The 23,179-nt window shown below is 36.8% G+C and overlaps 1 long non-coding RNA gene across 3 annotated transcripts in view; it reads left to right on the top strand.

The window, feature by feature from the left end:
* Nucleotides 1-23,179, top strand: part of LOC106505481 (uncharacterized) — a 712,816-nt gene that overhangs the window by 530,530 nt on the left and 159,107 nt on the right. Inside the window, exons 4-6 of one of the 3 annotated variants that reach the window (XR_014825021.1) lie at nucleotides 3,990-4,060; nucleotides 20,561-20,621; nucleotides 22,140-22,283. The exons of 1 other annotated variant lie outside the window; for it this stretch is intronic. This is a non-coding gene — a long non-coding RNA (uncharacterized LOC106505481). The remainder of the gene's footprint in view (nucleotides 1-3,989; nucleotides 4,061-20,560; nucleotides 20,622-22,139; nucleotides 22,284-23,179) is intronic. One more of the 3 variants, XR_014825020.1, reaches the window with a different exon arrangement.

Genomic DNA, 23,179 nt, shown 5'->3' with positions numbered 1-23,179 from the left:
TTTTTTAAAGTGCTACATTTACCAGTGTGCTTTATAGTGCCTAGCATATTTTAAATTAACATTAAAGGGAAATGATAGTGCTGAGAATCATCATTATTCAGTAATAGCCCAAACAGCTGCCTTATTTTCTTTTTTATACTTGGAATTTCTTTTTCTATTTTCAGAGTGGGCAAGTGTGGAAAATATATGTTTTCGGAAGGTAGGAATATAAATCATATTACCTGGAAGGTTAGAAAACAGAGCCTCACTTTGTTTTCTCCAAGGAGAGTATAGAAGAATAATGAAAGTTTACAGTAATGATGTCAATCCATTTTTGTTTTTCTGAGAACAGAGTACTACTTCCCAATAGCCTTTTTTTTTCTTTTTTCTTTTTTTTTTTTTTTTTTTTTTTGCTGATAGAAACAAGTTAAGGTGATGGTAGTTTTATTATCCAAATAAACATTTGGCTACTTAAAAAATTAATTTCTTGACCTGAAAGTCTATATAATAAGTGATAATTTGACCACAGGTATTTATTGCTATTCTATACTCTCATAATGTCTTATACATATTCACACCTCAGCACCTTTTTGTTGAATTGCCTTGATCTATTAATGGATTTCCTCCCCATTAGACCATGTACTCATAGGGCAGGGTTCACAATCATTTAGCTTTTCACACCAAGCACAAAAACCGACTTTATATTATGGAATCACTATACGCACTGAAACAACATACTGGATGAGGCTTACATGTTTTCTCTCAGATATCCAACTAAATAAGGAGATGCAATTACAGGAGTTTTTTTTTTTTTTCTTCCCTTTCATTTTTTAAAGTTTTATTGTGCTATAGTTCATTTACAATGTTGTGATAATTCTGCTGGACAACAAAGTCAGTTAGACATACACACACACCCATTTTATTTAAGATTTTTTACCCGTGTAAATTATAACAGCATATTGGTTAGAGTCCTTTGCTACACAGCAGGTCCCCATTGACCAGTCCTTCCATACACCTCATTGTACATATATCAATCCCAAACCCATGGTCTATCCCTCTCCCCGCATCTGTCCCCTTTGGTAAGCATAAGTTTGTTTTCAAAGTCTGTGAATATGTTTCTGTACTGCAGATAAGTTCATTTGGATCCTTTCTTCTTCCTCGTCTTCTTCTTCTTTTTTTTTTTTTTAAGATTCCACATATAAGTGGTATCATATATATATATATCATATATATATATTTATATATATATATATAAATATATATATATATATTTTTTTTTGTCTTTTTGCTATTTCTTTGGGCCGCTCCCCCGGCATATGGAGGTTCCCAGGCTAGGGGTCTAATCGGAGCTGTAGCCACCAGCCTATCCCAGAGCCACAGCAACGCGGGATCCGAGCCGCGTCTGCAACCTACACCACAGCTCACGGCAACGCCGGATCGTTAACCCACTGAGCAAGGGCAGGGACCGAACCCGCAACCTCATGGTTCCTAGTTGGGTTCGTTAACCACTGAGCCACGACGGGAACTCCAGGTATCATATGATGTTTGAGTTTCACTGTCTAACTTCACTTAGTATAATAATCTCTAGGTTCATCCATGTTGTTGCAAATGACATTATTTCATTCTTTTTTATGGCTGAGTAATAGCCCGTTGCGTATACATACCACTTCTTTATCTATTCTGTAGATGGACATTTAGGTTGTTTCCATGTCTTGGCTATTGTAAACAGTGTTGCAGTGAACACTGGGGTCAATGTATCTTTTTGAATTATGGTTTTCTCCCTATGGGTGCCCAGGAGTGGGATTGCTGGATCAAATGTAGTTCTATTTTTATTTTTTTGAGGAATCTCCATACTTTTTTCCATAGTGGTTGTATCAATTTACATTCCCACTACCAGTGTAAGAGTGTTCCCTTTTCTCCACACCCTCTCTAGCTTTTATTGCTTGTAGACTTTTTTGATGGCCATTCTGGCTGGTGTAAAGTGGTACCTCATAGTAGTTTTGATTTGCATATCTGAGAAGTTTTTTTTTCCCAGAAATTTAACCATTTAAGTTTCTCCAAAATGTTTGTAAGCATATCCAGCTATTTATGTCTCTGTGATGATATTTCCAAAATAATCTATTTTCTACCAACATACTCTGTGTGTAAGATAAGCAAATAACTTGGGAATTAATTTTCTCTTCATCTGCATGAGTCTTAGAAAGAGCATTGGACTGGGAGTTTAAAACATGTGTTTTCTACTTTCCTTTTTGCGGACATGCTCTGTAGTTGTGGGAAAACAGTAAACTTCTGTAGGTTTAGCCATTACAGTCTGCAAAAGGAGAGGGGTGATTTATACTGTCCCAATGGTCCTGTTCAATTTCAACATCTCAGAATCAAATTTAATGTATTAGTTATCTTCCATAAACTGTTGCATTTGAATTCTTGCCACTTCATTGTCTTAGATAACTTACATCCCAGATACCTTTCTCTGACAAGTTAACCTTATTATGACCTTAGAAACCACTGTATTCTGTAGATAATAATGATAATGATAACAACAATAATAAATTACCTCCGTCTGTATTTCATTTTGTTTCTATAAATCATATTTAGTTGGTTTTGTAAAAGTAGTCAGGGTAATTTTACCGGTGATGATAAGCAAAGACTCAAAAATGAAAGCTCAGTATTAATGTTATTGAGAGCTACTATTTATTGATTGCCTAAGTGGTAAGGAGTATGAGGTGACTTTTTTATTTTCACCCTCACAGGGGCCAATTTGAAGTAGGTATTAGTAGTCCCATTGTCCCAGCTGTCCTGGTTATAAACCAAGGCTCAGAGAAGTATAATCATTAGCCACATTTCCAAGGTTTTACACCCCCCTTCACAAAAAAATGGTGAAGCAAAGATTAAATCCAGCTCTTATTTTTCTTTTCACAAATAAAAAGAAAAAACAAATGTAAGGCAACATCTTAAATCTAAAAATGTGTGTCACATGGGCAGTTAGAAATCTATAGAATATATAACATATTTACAAAACATCACATAAATCAACAACTGTAAAGGAGTCATTTAAAATTTAAAATATGAAAATAGAAAACCTCTAAAAAGTGAATTTTGACAGGGTCAGAGAAAAATGTTTTTTACCAACCTTTATTGTTGTTAATATTATGTAAACCCAAAACCGCCACGTATACCACTCACACATTCACTTTCCATTTTGGGGTCCTTTAAGATAACTGTGTCTGTGATTTCATGTGCATCTTTGACCAAACCCTTCCTGTGAGGTATTTGTTTTGTAACCTATCATTCCTGGAAAATACTGGAGGTAGCATTTGCTTCTATGATCATTTCTATGAAAGATACTTTTTTTAAAGCTCAGTCTTCATTGCTTATTGCCTTTTGCTTCAACTTTTTTGTTTTTTTGTTCGTTTGTTTTCCCTCTTAGGGCCACACCTGCAGCACATGGAAGTTCCCTGGCTAGAGGTCAAATCAGAGCGGCAGCTGCTGGCCTATACCACAGCCACAGCAATGCCAGATCTCTACACCGCAACTCATGGCAACATCAGATCTTTAACCCACTGAGCTTTGGGATGGAACCCACATCTTCATGGATACTAGCTGGGTTGGTAACCCGCTAAGCCACAATGGAAACTCCTGCTTCAGCCATCTTTTAAGCCATAATTTCAGTAAACAATTTTAATAGGAACCATATGTCATATTAAATGGTTTTTTTAAAATAATATGGCATATTTCCATCCAAAAATAATTCATTGCCCAAATTATTCTGAAAGAAATTTCCTAAGGAGTTGAAGAGTGCTCATGCTTAATTTTATGATTTAACAATTCATTAATACTGTATTGAGTACCAGCACACTGGTATTTTGATGTTTTCACATAAATTGCAGCAGTGGGCAGGTGTTCCAAAGAGAGAAGAATGTATAATTTAAAACATTGTAATGAATTGCATATGAAAAGTGAGGAAAAGGGAAATTTCAAGGATGAATATATTGGGTTTCTCCTCTCTGAAGGTGGATGCATGGTGACGTCATTCAGATATCAAAGAAATTCAGAAGAAGATCAGATTGAGGGCAGAGAAAAGGTAAATCACTAATATTAAATATTGCTGTATTCTTATATTTGATATTTTTCAATTTTCCTATTTTGGGAAAATCCCAAAATATAAACATAAAATTTACCATCTTAACCATTTTAAAATGTACAGTTCAATAGTATTTAAATACCTTTATAATGTTGTATACTAATTATCTCCATCCATCTCTAAAATTCTTTTTGTCTTGTGAAACTTAGAATCTGTACCTATTAAACAATAACCTTCCCCTGATTCTTCCCTTTGCACAGCCCCAGGCAACCACTATTCTACTTTCTGTCTCTCTAATTTTTTTTAATCTTTTTTTTGTCTTTTTAGGGCCACACCCACGGCCTATGGAAGTTCCCAGGCTAGGGGTCCAATAGGAGCTGTAGACACTGATCTACACCAGAGCCACAGCAATGCAGAATCCGAGCCACGTCTGTGACCTGCACCACAGCTCATGGCAATGCTGGATCCTTAACCCACTGAGTGCAGCCAGGGATCAAACCTGCATCCTCATGGATCCTAGTCAGGTCCGTTAACTACTAAGCCACGAGGGGAACTCCCATCTCTATAGTTTTGATTCATATAAGTATCTCATGTGAGTGAAATCATAAAGTATTTGTCTTTTTTTGACTGGCTTACTACATTCAGCATAATGTCTTCCAGATTCACTCATATTGTAGCAGGTGTCAGAATTTCGTTTCTTTTTAAGGCTGAATAATATTCCATTGTATATATGTGATATATGCATATATCACATTTTTCTTATTTATTCACCCAATGATGGATACTTAGTGGTTTCTACATTTTAACTATTGCAAATATCTCCTTGAGACACTGCTTTTAATTCTTTTTTTTTTCCGTCTTTTTTTTTTTGCTATTTTTTGTGGCCACTCCCGTGGCATATGGAGGTTCCCAGGCTAGGGGTGTAATCAGAGCTGTAGCCACTGCCTACGCCAGAGCCACAGCAACGCGGGATCCGAGTCGCGTCTGCAACCTACACCACAGGTCACGGCAACGCCGGATCGTTAACCCACTGAGCAGCGGCAGGGACCGAACCCGCAACCTCATGGTTCCTAGTCGGATTCGTTAACCGCTACGCCACAACGGGAACTCCACTGCTTTTAATTCTTTTGGGTATATAGCATAGGTGAAATTGTTGAATCATATGGCATTTTAAAAAATTTCATTGGAGGAGTTCCCATCGTGGCGCAGTGGTTAACGAATCCGGCTAAGAACCATGAGGTTGCGGGTTCAATCCCTGGCTTTGCTCAGTGGGTTAAGGATCTGGCGTTGCCGTGAGCTGTGGTGTGTGTCGCAGACCCAGCTTGGATCCCACGTTGCTATGGCTCTGGCGTAGGCTGGCGGCTACAGCTCGGATTAGACCCCTAGCCTGGGAACCTCCATAAGCCGTGGGAGCGGCCCAAAGAAATAGACAAAAAAAAAAAAAAATTTTATTGGAGTATAGTTGACTTACAAATTGTGTTAGTTTCAGGGGCACAGAAAAAAAAAATCAGTTATTCATACACATATACCCATTCAGGTGTACAGCAACATTAATTAGTTTTACGTATACATATATCCATTCCTTTTCAGATTATTATCCCATATGGGTCACTACAGAATATTGACTAGATTTACCTGTGTTGTACAGTAGGTCCCTGTTTCTCATCCATTCCATATATATTTGTGTATATATGTCAATCACAACCTCTCATTTTATCCCTCCGCCAGTGTTTTCCCTTTGGTAACCATAAGTTTGGTTTTGAAATCTTTGAGTCTGATCCAGTTTTGTGAACAAGTTCCCCTGCATCATTCTTTATTAGATTCCACATATTAATGATCTCATATGATATTTGTCTTTCTCTGTCTCTTATGCTTTTAATTAAATCACAGACATCACTGACCTTTTAGGAGTGGGAAAGTAACTAAAGAACAGATTTTAAATAAAAGCCACAAATAAAATCCTTGATACTTACAACCTGCATTTCTTTTCACTACCCTAACTCAGTTCTTTAAAATTTTTCTTAACATTTTCTTCAGATCACATTTGGCTCAGTTTTTACTCATCTATTCACTCACATACACTTACCATTAGCTGTCAATCAATGTAATAAAGTAGCATCAAAGAAATACATTACCACATGAGCTCACTGATTTTCCCATGTAATCCTGACAGCAAGAAATAAAGCCAGGTTCTTTTTAAAATACGTTACTGCTAAATAAACCATAAAGATTGTGAATGACAGTGAGTCATCTTAAATGATTAACAGAGAGGCTAAATTTTTGGCTCACTGTTTGCTATTATGATCTACACTGGCTATCATTGTGAGGTCTAGTCTAAGCTGTCTTAAGAATGACCTAACTCACTGGTTAAGTAAATTATGCCATTATAAATTATGAATACAATGGAAAGCTGCACAGCCATTTTAATGAGACAGATATTTATCTACCAGCATAGAAAGTTTTTACTCTTGATATGATGTCTTAGGTTAGGTTAGGTTCCCAAGAAACATATTCTGAGAAGGAAAGACAGGTTCTGAATATTTACTTGGGGAATGAGGGAATGAGAAAGGCAGAGTTAGATGCAGGGAGAATCTGACTTGAATTCCGACTGTAAGTAGGACCGCAATTGATATTATAGAAAACTTGGACCTGGGATGGTCCTTCAGAGTTCTGTAAAATATGGTAAAGTGGAGAAGGAGCATTGTATTCCTGCACTATACCCTCCTTGACCATGGTCTTTCTTGAAAGGAAACATTGGGCCAGGGAATTCTTTGTGACTCAGTTTGGAATAGAGCTAAGGGGGGTCAACAGCTGTGATCTTCTGAGCCTCCATGAATGAGTTCTTTGGCTCTGATGAGAGATCTGGAAAGTCCTCTCTGCATTGCCCAGTTCTCCTTACTTTTTACAGTAAATTCACTCCATTTGGGAAGTGCTTCTTCAACTTCCTAGGAAAATTTATGAAAAAAAGAAATGTTACTAGGCCGTGTCTACTGAAAAAAAAAAAAAAAAGCACAATGTGAGAGTAGTGAGTTAAGTTTTATTGGGGAAAAAACAAGGACTGTAACCCTGGTACAGATAACTTTTCAGATAACTCTGAAAACCCACTCTGAAGAGGTGGGGGGAAGGTCAGTATACATGCGACTTTCGTGAAGGGGGAGGTCCATTCAATCAAGCACATATTTTGCAGAAGGTTACTGCTAATCATGAGGAACTAATGTCACCATGAAGGACTTCAGTGCTTTGCTAGATATGAAGGGATGCAAGAACTGGGCTCATACAGTCTTCTCCTGAAAATATCTACCTGTTCAAAGACCTGTTCTACCAGTTTTCCCAGAACATAGAGCACCTCACTCCTGATCTCCATCCGGAACCCTTTCAGGGGTGTTGAAGTTCAGCATCTGCAGTGGCTCATGATTTAATCCTTGTAGAGGCAGATGGCAAGTGCCTAACTTCAGTTGGCAGATGAATTGCAGTTCTCGAAGAGGCAGTTGATCTACAGTTCATATTCTGAGATAGGAATTTGTATGCAGCACATTAATTTACATCCATAAGCATAAAGTGAGTGATCTCCAGATTTACATCCATAAGCATAAAGTGATTGAGGAAAACAGGATTGAGCAAAGGGAGAAGCTGATTTATAAGCTTATAGAGAGCTCTTATAAGCCCAGGGATGGCCCTTCAGAATTGTCCAGATTAAAGCTAAGGAGGTTGAGCATTGGTGACCACGTATCAGCCAGTCCTTAGCTGTGGATTATATGCTGCAATGTGAGCTTCACTTTGTTCATAACAGTTCCACAGTTCCATGTGGCCAAAGGTAACTGCTATTAAGGAGCACAGGGTCATGAGTCATCAAAAGTGTCCTAAAGAGGGGATCTGGGAAGAGTACCACAGCATCCACTGTGTATAATGATGGAGATGATTATGATGATGTTAAAGATGATTATCAAAATAATAGTAACACTTTTGCAGAACTTTGATGTGCCAATACTATCCTAAGATCTTGTTATTTGGTCCTTAGTTTAATCCACATAACAACGTTAAGAAGTAGGTACCACTGTTATCTCTGTTTCTTGATGGAAAGAGGGAGTCATGGAGAATTTGAGTAGCATATCTTAAAGTTACATAAGTAACTGATGGAGCCATGATCTAACCCAAGGAAGTGGGACTATATTAAGTTGAACAAAAAAGGAAACATATATGAAGGTAGAAAATACCAATCCATTTACACCAAAAGCATATGTAAATGTAAAGATGTAAATACACATTTATATTAGTAGCTATAGGTGAATTATAAACACATTACAGATATATGCATGTATAGATATATATGCATATATGTGTGTATGCGTATACATACATACATACATATAGGTGTATATATAGTTGACCCTTGAACAATAAGGGGGCTAGAAGCAGTGACTTTCTGTACAGTAATCATGTAGTACTGTAGTATTTACTATTGAAAAAAAAATCCAGGAGTTCCCGTCATGGTGCAGTGGTTAACAAATCCGACTAGGAACCATGAGGTTGCAGGTTTGATCCCTGGCCTTGCTCAGTGGGTTAAGGATCTGGCGTTGCCGTGAGCTGTGGTGTAGGTTGCAGACTCTGCTCAGATCCCGCATTGCTGTGGCTGTGGCATGGGCCAGCTGCTGCAGCTCTGATTAGACCCCCAGCCTGGAAACCTCCATATGCCATGGGAAGCGGCCCTAGAAAAAGCAAAAAGACACACACACACAAAATCCATATATAAGTGGAACCATGTAGGTTAAAATCATGATGTACAAAGGACAGCTGTACATGCACTTGTACACGTGTGTGTGTGCATGTGTGTGTGTGTGTGTGTGTGTGTGTGAATTTGGCATGCAATAGCTTGTAACAGTGGTTAGTATTAGAATCTAGCATGGGGATAAGATCAAGGTTTTTTAACTAATTATTTTTTAAAACTTTTTACAATTAGCACATTTTATTTTTGCAAGGAGCTGACCAAAACAGAATTATTTCAGCCCCCCAATTCAGGCTGTGTCTGTCACTCAACTACTCATGCAACCTCCCTCACATAATCTATCCAGGGCAAAAATATATTTACAGATATTGGGAAAAAATTTTATGCCAGTTCCCCTAAAGTTTTATATTTTGATCCTAACTTTTCTCTTTTTTTTTCTATTTTATCAGACATTTTTATTTCAACTCTGAGTTTCCTACCCATGGGGATTTTACTTATTTATGAACTCCTGTATTTACAGCATGATCCACTGTCAGTAGTCTTCATTTTTCCATCTGAGCTAATCAGTACATGAATATAGGTCATGTGGATTTAACTTCTTTAGCAGTGAAGAGATCGATTGCAATGCCGTCATAATGTCTTCTTCTCCATGGAATCTGGGTATGTCTTGAATGATGGCACCTGCCCACAGTGAGGGTGAGGGGCACCTTTGCAGAGACATTGGGGTTATTATTCATGACCCTCTGCAGGAGGAGAAGGGCTAAGAGGAGTTGTCAAAGCAGCAGGAGAGCCTGTGGCAGCTTTCTGAGGTTGGGGGCTGGAGGAGAGTGTGCAATCCATTTACAAACTCAAATGCCCCTGTAACCAGAAACCTCTCAGTTTAGTACTTATCTACTTGACCTTGCTGACACCTCATTATTGCAAGTTCCCATCTTTAAGAATTATGTGCATTTGGTGTCTATGATCTCACTTCCTCCTTCCTCTTTTTTTCTCTTACTTAAGTTGTTATTCTCTACCTTCCGTGCCTCACACTAAGCCCATTAATTTCCCTTTATAAAAAGGCAGTAATCTTTTGTCCTAGCTATCTCAGAAAAGGAAATGCCAAAGCAAAACAGCTGGAAGATGAGGAAGAGGAGAATATGAGGGTTCATGAGAGTAATATCCAGGGTCTTTTACTGTAACTTAATTTATGTCAGTAGGATTTCAAAGTTCATAACAATAAATAATCACTTTGAAAAAAATCTCACAAAGAAAGAATGTAAATTTTTGGAGCAGGGATCTATTTCAGTAATTAACTAGTTACTTCATTTTACAGATGAGAAAAGAAATGTAGAAATATCAGCCAAATTTTTTGAAGCCATAGAATCCTACAAAGAAGGAATTTTGTAATCTGGAGCATACGTAAAATAGGATTGGGAGCTGGCACAGCAGCTAGGAGAGTCAGGCTCTCAGCACAAACTTTGGTGTCTAGAATATATAACCCATGGAAGCAGAAACTGTTCAGTGTCCTCCATGGATCTATGGGCCAGAAAATTCGCTGAGTTCATCCTCATGGACAAAGGATTTTGTGTTTGTCCACACTCTTTCTGGAAATTTTCTTGTTGATAGTGACACTGGGCCTCATCTTCCCAGAGTAAATTCTGATGTTAAGGAAAGCATCCTATTCCACACACATCTTTCCAATGCTGCACTGGAAAGTAGCTTTTTTATTGGGCTTTCATCTTTGGGGTGGGAATGGGAGAGAGACAGGGTTGGGGGGCGGGGACAGGAGAAGTGAAACCCTTGGTTCACAGACAGTTCATTCTTAGGATATTCCCTTAAAGAAGGTCCATGAAAATTCTCCAAAAGTCTTTTTCAAACTACACATAATTTGTTCAGAGTTGAGCTCTATTCTCTTCCAGCAATATTTCTCAACCCTGACTATACATCTAGAGAGTTCTAAGATTTTGGCCAGCCTCAATCCTAGACAAGTTAAGTTAAATTCCCCAGGGAGGAGAGCTAGAGATCAGTATTCAATATCAAAGAGAATCTCATATGCAACTACAGGTGAGAACTTTAGATCTTCTTCCTGGAGGAACTAATTCCCACTGAATTCCCGCCCCCATTCCACTGAAAATCCTAGCCATTTGGAGCTATCATTACTAACTGAAAAAAGTTGAGGCAGAAAAATTCGAGAAGCATCACTCCTGCTGTTTCTCTAAGGATGGGGTAAGAGCCTGATTTAGAGACGCACTATGATGACCAGCAAATGGATTTAAAAGTATAATTTACATCACTGCCACTATTTTTGCAAAAGGAGTATTAACGAATAATTACTTCTCCTACACTTGTCAGAAGTAGGATAATTATTTCACTGTTTTATTTATATAGCTATATTTATTTTTATGAGAAAGTGGTATTTTTATAAGTAACAAAGTTTTAGTTTCTTGAAGTGATAATAACATCACTATTGAAATTAACTGATATAAACAAAAATTACAAGGAACTTAAAGCATAAACAGAAGCTGAAACTATGCTATTTTATAGACCATAGTACATTCCACAGCTCAAGTTCATAAAGTCCTGTATGAAAATAAGATTATATAAAATTTACCTCTTAATATTATGTTGGAGGACCTCAATATGGAAACACTACTTAGTTTAAAATAAAGCAGCAAATATACAAATAGGTGCTAATAAATGTTGAAGTAGTCTGCTTAATGAGATTTGTCCTCATTATAAACATTTTCTAATAACCTAAAACTGGGAAATGTTTTTCTAAAATTGAAAAATAGAAAATTATCCTGAAATAAAAATTAGGTACTCTGGGTGTTATTTTTGGTTTCTATTTTTTTAAAAGTAGGTTTGGACTTTCTTATGTCATCCCATCTATTCCAGTGGCTCAAAACCGGGGACAAGTTTGTGCCCCCTACAGGCAATATTTGGCAATGCAGAGAGATAGTTCTGACTGTTACTCCTGAAAGAAAAGGGGGTGCTACCAGCATTTAACGGGTAGATGCCAGATGTGCTGTTAAAACCCTCTGATATGGGCAGCCTCCCACAAAGAATGATGTGACTCAAAGTGGCAATAATGTGGAGACCTAACTGTTTTATCTTTTTCTCTCTCTCTCTCTTTTTTTTTTTTTTTTTTTTTTTTTTTTGAGGGCCTCACTTGCAGTACATGGAGGTTCCCAGACTAGGGGTCAGATCGAATCGGAGGCCAGGGGTCGAACTTGCGTCCTCACAGATGACAGTCAGATTTGTATTTCACTGAGCCACGATGGGAACTTCTGGCTTGTTTTAAACTAGCTAGAAGTTTTATATTTTCTTTAAAAAAAAAATCTTTGCTATTTTAATCAATAATGTAATTCAGTGACTATTGTTAAATGTCAGAAACTATCAACTTGAATCTCTAACATAATACCTATGCTCTGTTATAAACACAAAAAGAAATCTATCAAGTATCTCCTAGTATGTTCATATTGTATTAGTGTCATAAGTCACATAGGTAATCTCTTTATTGGTAGAAAAGAGCAGGTGCATATATTGTATGAATGGGCTTGCTTAACATGCATTTCACCTTCCTATTAGCGTATGAAATAACTATTAGGCCTTTACAAACGGAATTTTAGAACTCCAGCTCACTTACATAAAACTCACATTATAATTTCTTGAATTCTTTTCAATAACTCATCAGTCATCCAAGAACTCAATAATCCATCCTCTTTCTTCCATTTTTATTTCTCTAGCATTTAACTAAAGAGTTTTGGATATAGTAGGGCCTTAACAAAGATTTATTAATTTTAATTGGGAGGCAAGCAGCTTTCCAATTTATACTTGGTCTTGCCAGTACTTTTTTTTCTTCATAATATACCCCTTTCTCCTCCTGGTCTTAGCAACTTAGGAAGGAGGGAAGTTTACTAAAAATTTTTCATGGTCTTTATGAAGCAGCCGTTACTTTTTTTAATGCAACAGACAGGTCTAAGAGACAAGGAAGATGGAGATAAAACAGGAACAGAAACCAGATAGCAGTAAACAAGAAACTGGGAAAAAGAGAAACTGCACTTTGGATATAAAGTCTTTCAAATAATTTTGTCAGCAAATGACCCTAGATTTTCAAATAAATTTGTCAGCAAAATCTATCAGCAGGAAGAATGTAGTTATTGCAAGCCACAGGTCAAGTGAAATTTATTTATTTATTTATTTCTATTTATTATTATTATTTTTTAATAGTTATTTCCCCAATACAGTTTTTTTCTACTTTATAGCATGGTGACCCAGTTACACACACATGTACACATTCTATTTTCGCACATTATCATGCTCCATCATAAATGACTAGACAAGGTTACAAATGCTATACAGCAGGATCTCATTGCTCATCCATTCCAAAGGCAATAGTTTGTATCTATTAACCCTAAGCTCCCCAACCACCCCTCTCCCTCCCCCTCCCCCTTGGCAACCACAAGTCTATTCTCCAAGTCCATGATTTTCTTTTCTGTGGAAAGGTTCATTTGTGCCGTATATTAGATTCCAGATATAAATGATATCATATGGTATTTGTCTTTGTCTTTCTGACTTATTTCACTGAGTATGAGAGTCTCTAATTCCATCCATGTTGCTGCAAATGGCATTATTTCATTCTTTTTTATGGCCGGGTAGTATTCCATTGTGTGTATATACTACATCTTCCTAATCGAGTCATCTGTCGATGGACATTTGGGTTGTTTCCATGTCTTGGCTATTGTGAATAGTGCTTCAATGAACATAGGGGTGCATGTGTCTTTTTTAAGGAAAGTTTTGTCTGGATGTGTGCCCAAGAGTGGGTTTGCTAGGTCATATGGTAGTTCTATGTATAGATTTCTAAAGTATCTCCATACTGATCTCCATAGTGGTTGTACCAGCTTACATTCCCACCAACAGTGCAAGAGGTTCCTGTTTCTCCACACCCTCTCCAGCATTTGTTATTTGTGGACTTCTTAATGATGGCCATTCTTACTGGTGTGAGGTGGTATCTCGTGGTAGTCTTGATTTGCATTTCTCTAATAATCAGGGATGTTGAGCATTTTTTCATGTGCTTATTGGCCATCTGTACATCTTCCTTGGAAAAATGTCTATTCAGGTCTTTTGCCCATTTTTTTCCATTGGGTTGTTGGCTTTTTTGCTGTTGAGTTGTATAAGTTGCTTGTGTATTCTAGAGATTAAGTCCTTGTCTGTTGCATCATTTGAAACTCTTTTCTCCCATTCTGTAAGTTGTCCTTTTGGTTTCCTTTGCTGTGCAAAAGCTTGTCAGTTTGATTAGGTCCCATTGGTTTATTTTTGCTCTCATTTCTGTTGCTTTGGGAGACTGACCTGAGAAAATATTCATGTTGTTGATGTCAAAGAATGTTTTGCCTATGTTCTCTTCCAGGAGTTTGATGGTGTCTTGTCTTATATTTAAGCCCTTAAGTGAAATTTATTTTTAAGGAAAACAGAGCATAAAAGGAATAGTGCTGAACGTACGTTACAAAGTTAGAAATCAAAAGCATAGAGACAGAATTTGAAGATGTGCAAATGGAAGAATGATTTCAATAGAGCAGAGAGAGAAGAGCAGAAAGACAAGGATTATATCTTAGAAAAGAGAAAAAGAATGTCTGTTTAGGGTGACAGGAGAAGCAGAGAGGATCTCTGAAGTATCCTTCAGTGTTACTTGAAATATCCCTGAGGTCAGAACCTCTGGCATTCATGTCATTTGAGAAAACAAAATGATTTGATATGTGTTGTGGGCAGAGGTAATTCTGTCTCCCATTTCCCTTCCTTTGTTCATTTTCAGCTTGGAATCCCCACAGTGACTCTTAATCACATACTTAGTGCTCTGACCATGCTTCTTATCCAGAGTTCTACAGTTTACCTCTTCATGCATCTGAGTCATTTCCAGACAAGGAGAACACCCAGAGCACAGACTAGGCTGTAGTGCAGTGTTTTAGAGTCTAGGCCTAGATCAGAGGAGAAGCCTGTCTGTAGAGATTAAAGCCAATCAACTGAGAGGAAGCTTCCAGGAGAGTAATTTACAGCCAAGCCATGGGCAGGCCAAGTGAACCATGTTCAGAAGGGGGCCATGCAAAAAGAATTAAAACTCCAGGAGAACAGAGGGAGTTTCTTTAAAGGCGGAGGACTAGAGCAGAGATTGACTGAAAAAAGAAGGATAAGTTGCTTTATAAACAACAGCTTGGGTCTCTAGCATGAGCATATAAGGAGTTGCTAAAATCTCAGACTCTGACCTTTTGCCTTACTATGTTTGTTGCTCTCAAACTGACTATTCAACCCTGCTCCTCTCCAATTGTCTCAGCTATATATTAGGAAAAAAAAGTCAAATTTAAAAAAAGCCATAGGATTATCTAATTAAAATGTATGAGAGTTGACCTCCCTAAGGAGTAATTTGTAAGTTTAAAAGAAGTGTTTTTGTTTTGCTTTGTTTTGTTTAAACCTAAATGATTCTCAAATCAGTAGAACGTGTTGGAGGAAGTAGGGAAACCCATGGCCTGAATGTTGATAAATTGGACCAACTAACTTGTGGCTTCAATTTAGCTATCAGAAATCTGGATCTTATTTGGCTAAGTCTTCTCTAATTTTGCATTTTCTATATTTTCCTTTACTTTTTCCTTTGTTCTTAGTAAAGTTATTTTCAAATTTTAGCTTTTCTTTGTTAAACAGGGAGCAAGAGAGGATAGAGTTTTTGTCCATTTCTACATCTTGCAGAAAAGGAGAAACTTTGTGTCTATGGAAACTGAAGTAAAGCCAAAAGAACCAAGAGGAGGTGGAAACCCTTGGAAGAGAGAAACCATTCAAACAGCCATGATTTCTGCCTATAATGATCTTCGTCTTAGTATATTTGGGTTTCTCTAACAGAGTGCCACAGGCTAGATGGTTTATAAACAGCAGAAATATATTTCCCAGTTCTGGAGGCTGAGAAGCCCGAGATCAAAGTCTTGGCAGATTTGTTTTCTGGTGAAAGCTTGCTTCCTAGATAATAGATGGCTGTCTGTGTTTTCACATGGTGGAAAGGGGCAAGATTTTCTGTGGTCTTGAGATAAGAGGACACAAATCTCATTTATGATGGTCACCCCCCCCCCCCAGTGTAATCACCTCTCAAAAGCTCCACCTCCAAATGCTATTATATTGGGGGTCAATTTTCAATATATAAAATTTGGGGCGGGATGCAGTCTGTAGCAATCTTGCATATAGACCTTTCTCTTTTCTTCACAGTTTTTGTATATTTATTTCTAAAACCTTGCTCTCTGTAATACTATTTTAAGAACTTGGCTACAGAGTCTTGCTAAAATAGAATCTCCAAGATTAGAGCTCAAAATCTGCATATTTATCAAGCTCTTCTGATGACACTTAAACTGCCAGGAAGCGTGCTCTACATGACACAGTGAAGTAAAACTACTCTGAATGAACCCTGTTTTGTTTTTGCATTTCCATCAAGCTCTTTGAGAGTTGGAAGGGATTCAACATGAAGAATATACTAAATATAACTGAAGAAATAACTTCAGTTATTTCATGACATCTAGGAATATCCCCTTCAACAACAACAAAATCTCCCCAATCATTTTATCACTAAATGAAAATTTTCCAACCATTGATTTTTTTCCTCCATTTTAATTCTTCCAGTATTTTTACAAGTGGTAAAGAAAAGGAAACACATGACCATCAAACAACTTGTAACTTAATTAGCTAGTTAGCTATCTGCCATGGCATATCAGATACAGGAAACCTTAGGTTATCTGTGCCTCGTCTATAGTGGATATTCATCAAATATTTATCTGTTGACTAAAAGAAAAAGAGGGGTATTTTATAAGGAGGAAGAGAAGACAAAATTGAATTATGTAGTCACTAAACACAACAAACTTATGGTTTGGCTCTTACCTTCCCAAAATGTTGTGTTGATCCTTAGCAGTTTCTTGACGTATAATTTTATTCCTATCTTTAAATTTTTTGGAAGTATAATTTTTATACAGTGGATCACACTTATCTTGAGTGTAAAGTAGATGAAAAAGTACCTGTGTTACCACACCCCTATCAAGAGAGAACATTTTCATCACGCCAGGAATTTTTTCCTTTCCCTTCTCAGTCATTTAGTCACTAGGCCTAATAGGTGAGGTTTCAGAGGTAATTATTTTCTGATTTCTATCATGATGCATTAATTTTGTCTGTTTTAGAAATTCATATAGGTGGGATTTTTTGAAGTCATCCAAATTCTTGAGTGTATCAGTAGTTCATTATTTTTGAGTAGTATTCTATTGTATGATACCACTATTTGTTTATTCATTTTATTGTTGTTGAACATCTGTATTGTTTCCAGCATTAAACTATTACAAATAAAGCTCCTAGGTACATTCCTCTAGGAATCTTCTGTTTGACATATGTTTGCATTTCCTTGTGTAAATAATTGTTAAATGAAAAGATAAATATATGTTTAATATTATAAGAAATAGCCAAATAGTTTTGTACCAGCAGTGTATGAGAATTTTGGCTGCTCCAAAATCCAATATTTTAGGCTGTCAAATATTTTAATTATAACTATTCTAGTTTGTGTGAAGTGTTGTCTCCTGTGGTTAGACTTTGCATTTTCTTGCTGACTAATGATGCACTTTTTTAATATGTGTATTTGCCTTTTGTGTATCTTCCTTAGGTTCCTTTATAAGGTGTTTATTCAAGTGTTAGGCTTATTTAAAAATGTTTGGTGTTACTAAACTGTAAGAGGTTTTTTATACTATGGACAGAATTCCTTTGCCAGACACAAGTGTTCTGAATATTTTACCCAAGCCAGTTCAGTTTTGTGTTTACATGTTTTTATAGTTTGTGCTTTAGTTTGCATAATTTTTATGGCTTATCTTCAATTCACAGATATTTCCTTCAGCAGTGCCCAATCTGTGACTATTTTTTCATTTCAGATATTATAGTTTTTATTTTTAAGATTTTTTAAAATTTTGTCATCTATAGTGCTTCCATATTTTTTTAAATTGAAGGATACAACTATCCTTCAAAAATAATAATGTATAATATTATATACACATATATAATTATATAATATTATATAAATATCAGGTATGCAATATAGTGAGTCACAATTTTAAAGTTTATATTCCATTTATAGTTATAAAATTTTGGCTATATTCCCTATGATGTGCAGTATATCCTTGTAGCTTATTTTATACTTAATATTTTATACCTCTTACACCTCTACTCCTGTATTGCCCCTCCTCTCCTACCTCTCCCTATTGGTAACCAATAGTTTGTTCTCTCTATCTGTGAGTCTGCTTCTTTTTTGTTATATTTACTAGTTTGTTCTGACTTTTTTTTTAGATTTTACATATAAGTGATACCATCAATATTCATCTTTCTCTGACTTATCATAATGCCCTTTAAGTCTACTATCCACGTTGCTGTAAGTGGCAAGATTTCATTCTTTGTTATGGCTGAGTAGTATTCCATTTTATTTTGATAGATAGATAGATAGACAGACAGACACTACATCTTCTTTATCCATTCATTCATTCCTAAATGTAAGATCAGATACTATAAAACTCTCAGTGAAAGACATAGGCAGAAACCTCTTTGACAGAAATGAAAGAAGTGAAAGAAATATTTTTTGGATCCATATCCTAAAGTAAAGAAAATAAAAATAAACAAATGGGACCTCATTAAAACATCTTTTGTATAGTTGTCAATTCTCTACTAAGAGTTTTCCATCTGTTTAGTTTATTAGATCTGTTTGTCCTTTAAATCCTTGAACATATTTATCACAGCTGTATCAATGCCCTAATTTATAATTCTACTATCTGTGTTATCTCTGGGTCTGTGTCTACTGACTATCTATTCTTTATTTTTCTCTGTTTATGAACATATATAGTATTTTTGTTTGTATACTGGACATTGAATGTTACATGGCTCAAATTCAAATTACATAATCTTTTAAAGAATATTGAGTTTTGCTCTGGTAAGTGATTGATTTACTCACAGATCAGCCTGATCCTGTCAAGGGTTGGGCATGTTTAGAATAGCCCTACTCTTAAAACTTGGTCTTTCTGAAACCTGAAATGAAAGTCAGTGGTTTTTTAGATGATTTTCTACTCTACTTAGAGCTCCAATACTCTCAGAACTAAGCAACCTCTAGAATTTTTATTCAACTTCCATTTAGATTTATTTAAGACCCATGATGCCACACCCTGTGCAAATACAACTTAGCACTTCATAAAAGAATCAAGAAAGACTTCATGCAGGTTTCTAAATTTCCTTCTCTGTGTATATCTCTCCTCCTTAGTAGTCGGTCTTATAAATTTCAACTGCCTCAGCAGTCCCGAATCCTTCTGATCTCTGTCTTTTTGCCAAGCAATACTCTTCTCTGTATTTGTCTCCGGTTCTCTGTGGCTCAGTTTGGAAGATGTCCCCAGAAGGGAAACTGAGGTAAATATGTAGTTTACCTGGTATACATTCCCTTTTTAAAGATCATAGCTCTTCCCTTTCTGTGAATGACAACATCATTTTATTGCTGTTATGGTAAGAGGGTAAGTCAGCACCTGCTATTCTGTATTGGCTATATTCATAACTTCTCCCCTTCCTCGGTAAAAACAAAGAGTTACCTTTGCATTGTGATCATTGTTTTTAAAGTACTTTTGTACATTATCTCATCTTATTCTCAAAATATTATCCAATGAATTAGCACTGCTAATAATAATCAGGAAAAAAGGGATATTTTAAATTTCATAATTCTGACAAGGTTATTAAGCCTCAAGGAGAGTAAGTAATTTTAGCCTAAACCATATGGATGCATATCTAGTTTATACTTTTTATTTCAGTACTCTGTCCATTGAGCAATGTTGTCTCAAGGGGAAACAAAATTCTTTGCTCTTTAAGTATGTGTTTTCTGGGTTTTTATTTTTGGTTCTTGTTTAAGCATATGCTTTCTTTTTACAAGTTACAATTTATCAGAAATCTAGAGATGTTTTATCATATTTTCCCTTAGGCTTTTCATTTTCTGATTTTGCTTCTTTCACACACTCTGAGAAATTCAATATCAGATGTGTCTATTTTTATGGCTGAGCTGATTAGGAATTTATATGAAACTGTGAATGACCACTAGTTTTATTTTAATGACAATTTGGATGTGGTTGTTAAAAAACCAACATAATTTTAGATTTTGGTAATGTGACTGTAATGTACAGAGAAAGACCTTTCATCCCTATTCTGATTGTAAACTTACCACAGTTGTAATTTAATATAATACAGTTATCTCTACCACGACCTCAGTACCATCTTTGACTCCAAGCCTAAGGGAGGTAAAGGCTACCTGTTCTTGTTTAACCACTAGTCCTTATTACAATAGCTGACTTATAATAGGTGCTCATTAAATATTTATTGAATGAGCGAACCATGAATACTGATTAGTTCTTATCAGAAACTTTGCATTTAATTCTGAGTTATAACAATACAGTTATGACAAATTAGATGAAATAGAGGGGAAAATGACTTGGGTAGCAAAGGGTATAGAAATAACGGTTGAAATTAAGGTATTAAGCTGAAAATAAGTCCCTATAGGGGCAAATAATGACTACTTTAAAATATTTGAGGTCATCTTATGTAGGTTATGTGGTGGATTTTCCCTGTGATGCTTCATAGAAAATCACTAGGCCTAATAGGTGAGGTTTCAGAGAGGTAACGTTTCAACTCAATGAAAGACTTGTCCAGGTAAAGGTATATAGTTGGAATCAGGGCCTTAATTATATGATGGGACTCATGCTTTATCTTGGTTCTAGAGACTGGATTTGTCAAGTTGGGAACATAGAATTAATTTTTATGTCATCTTGGATAAAACAGGTGAGCTTTCAGTTTAATCCCTAATTAAATTTATAAAAATGTGATTCCATCATTCAACAAATGTTTATTGAACTCCCAGTATGTACAAAGCCCCAGGATGTAACTTACACTGTTGAGAGGGTTTGTTTTCAAACAAACAGAAGTTCTTTTCCCACCCCTCCTTTATTTGGAATGCTATGCAAAACAAGTTATGGGGGAATCATTGCCATTGCAACGGCCGTTAACAAATATGCGGCATAATTTAAAACAAAATTTATCTATATGTTTGAATATTGTGACACTAAGAAATTTGAACTTTCTCAGCATCACCAGCTAATGTGTATCCATGAGGCTATATACATGACTACATGAATAAGAAAAACGATTACCCTCATCTACTAATAATGCATGTCCTTTGCCTTCCTGCGAAGACTCTGGACTCATACATGGTAGTCTCCAAGGACCTGTGAAGTAAGCACTCATATTGAGAAATAACTAGAAAATGCCAAGAACTACTCTACACGGCATAGCCACTTCTTGTTGCTACGGCTGCTGTCCAGCGCTGGGGGTCCTCAGATCTTGAATGCTCTGCCACCTCTCCTTGCTCCTGTTTTAGGCAGGGCAGATTGCCCTCTGATGACTGCTCCAGTTCCGCAGAGAGTACACTTGCTGCTCTCTGGATGTGGTGGGCACCTTCATTGCTACATACTGGCAGAGCCGGGATCTCTTTTCAGATGGCTCCCTCCCCTCTGCCAGCAAAACATCTACTGTCATTCTTCTTGATCTAACACGCACTGACAGGGCTTGCTTTCCTCTTCAAAATGTTGTAGTTTCTCCTGTTGCTCTGCTAGGCAGAAATACTCTCTTTTGGTGTTTCCTTGAGAATCATGGAGTCCCCAGACTGTGGGGAGATTATGGAGGAGATCGTAGAAAAGTTATCTCCTTTTGTGAGGTTCAAACAGTGTTTCTAGGGCACTGGTACATGACAGAGTTCAGCAAATCCACCTTTTAGTACACTTTTTTTAGGCTTCTCTCATCCTAACATATGTATACAAGGGCCTCAGCCAGCTTCAGATTTTTACAAGAGCGGTCACACTGAACTCAGAATCTCGATTCCCTCTTGATAACTAAGGTTTTATAACTAGGTCAAAGTCATAGTTCCAGGATCCATGATCCCTCGAGTGTAGATTTTTCCTAGGCGTATTCTCACTCTCCCTGCAAATTGATGCTTTTCAGTTTTGTTCACTTACATTCCCCCTTGCCCCCAATGCTCAGCTATGTCTGAATGTCCAGAAGTAAACACAATATAGATCTATACATAAGTCAGGATGCAGGACCAAGGAACACTTTTGGATCTCTGAGGTTGGGAAATCATTGCTAGAGCATTGAATTTTTCTGGTACATATTTCAGAAATAATGTATAGAGCATAAGTGAAGCTCAAAGGAAAGGGAGATTTCATACTGTGGAAAAGTCAAAGAGCCAGCACTGCCATATGAAAGTACCATAGCCTGACCTTACATTTTTTTCCTTCTTTCTAGAATATCTGCACTGTTTTCTCGTTACTTTCTAAGTCAAGTACTGACTGGATGGAGAAAGAGCTGTCTCCTACCCTTTGTGACTCTTGAATCTGCTCAGTCTTGGAACTACTGACTCCCCACATGTTGGGTGAATCATGGCACTAGGTAGGAATCTATCTTGCACTAAATGATTTTCCTACAGTAAAATATGAACATACTACATCTTGATAACACACCTTTTTAAGTAAGCAAAACTTATATTCATTACTGGGAGATTTTATGAGTGAAATTATAGTTTGGATCCATCCCCTCTTCCTCTCTCTCTCTCTTTCTTTGTCTCTCTCTTCCTCCCTCCCTCTCTCTTCCTAGAACATGAATGACTGTGATGAGCAGCATCCCCATGCTAACCAGCAAGGCATGGACAAGGTGAATAGAAAATAAACTTTTGTTATGAAAAGCCACTGAGATTTGGGTGTGCTTGTTAGCACACAGCCTAGCCTATACTGATTAGTATACTCATTAATGTAAATTAAAAAGCTAGTTTCTTGGCATATGATCCCATTTAAATTACAATCACTTATTGAAATTCTCTGTGCATAAGGAATAGCACTAGGTATTTATCTGGGATGCAGATATAGAAATTAGCAAGACTCCCTGCTCTCTCAGAATTTATTCACATGAGAGGTTTATCCTTAATAGTGGGGTAACAGGGCGTGTTATGCTGGGCAGTTCTATTCTGCATGATGGAGAGGTACACATAAGAATTATCAAGAGGTAGAGCATTCTCGTGTGTGTGTGTGTGTGTGTGTGTGTGTGTGTGTGTGTTTTGGGGAGGAAAATAGTGTTTTTTGTCTAGAAATCAACTCCCTCAGTTCAAAGGACAGGAAATGCAAATTTAAGTGGTTCAGTATCCAAGGTGTTTAAAACAAAGCAACAAGGTAGGAAGTAATAGAAGATATTACCAAGGATTAGATATCTATCTACCTGGGCAACATGATGCCATTAGAGAATCCCAGGGGAAGGGAAGGGTTGAGGATATGTAGGTGAGACCCTCAGTTGCT

This window comes from Sus scrofa, chromosome 13, assembly GCF_054392235.1.
Source record: "Sus scrofa isolate SSC_HxYL_T2T_F1_AM1 chromosome 13, Sscrofa_HxYL_maternal_Yorkshire_Landrace_v2.0, whole genome shotgun sequence".
Taxonomy (NCBI): Eukaryota; Metazoa; Chordata; class Mammalia; order Artiodactyla; family Suidae; genus Sus; species Sus scrofa.
The sequence above is the reverse complement of the archived record's forward strand: the minus strand, read 5'-3'. Positions and strand labels throughout refer to the sequence as shown.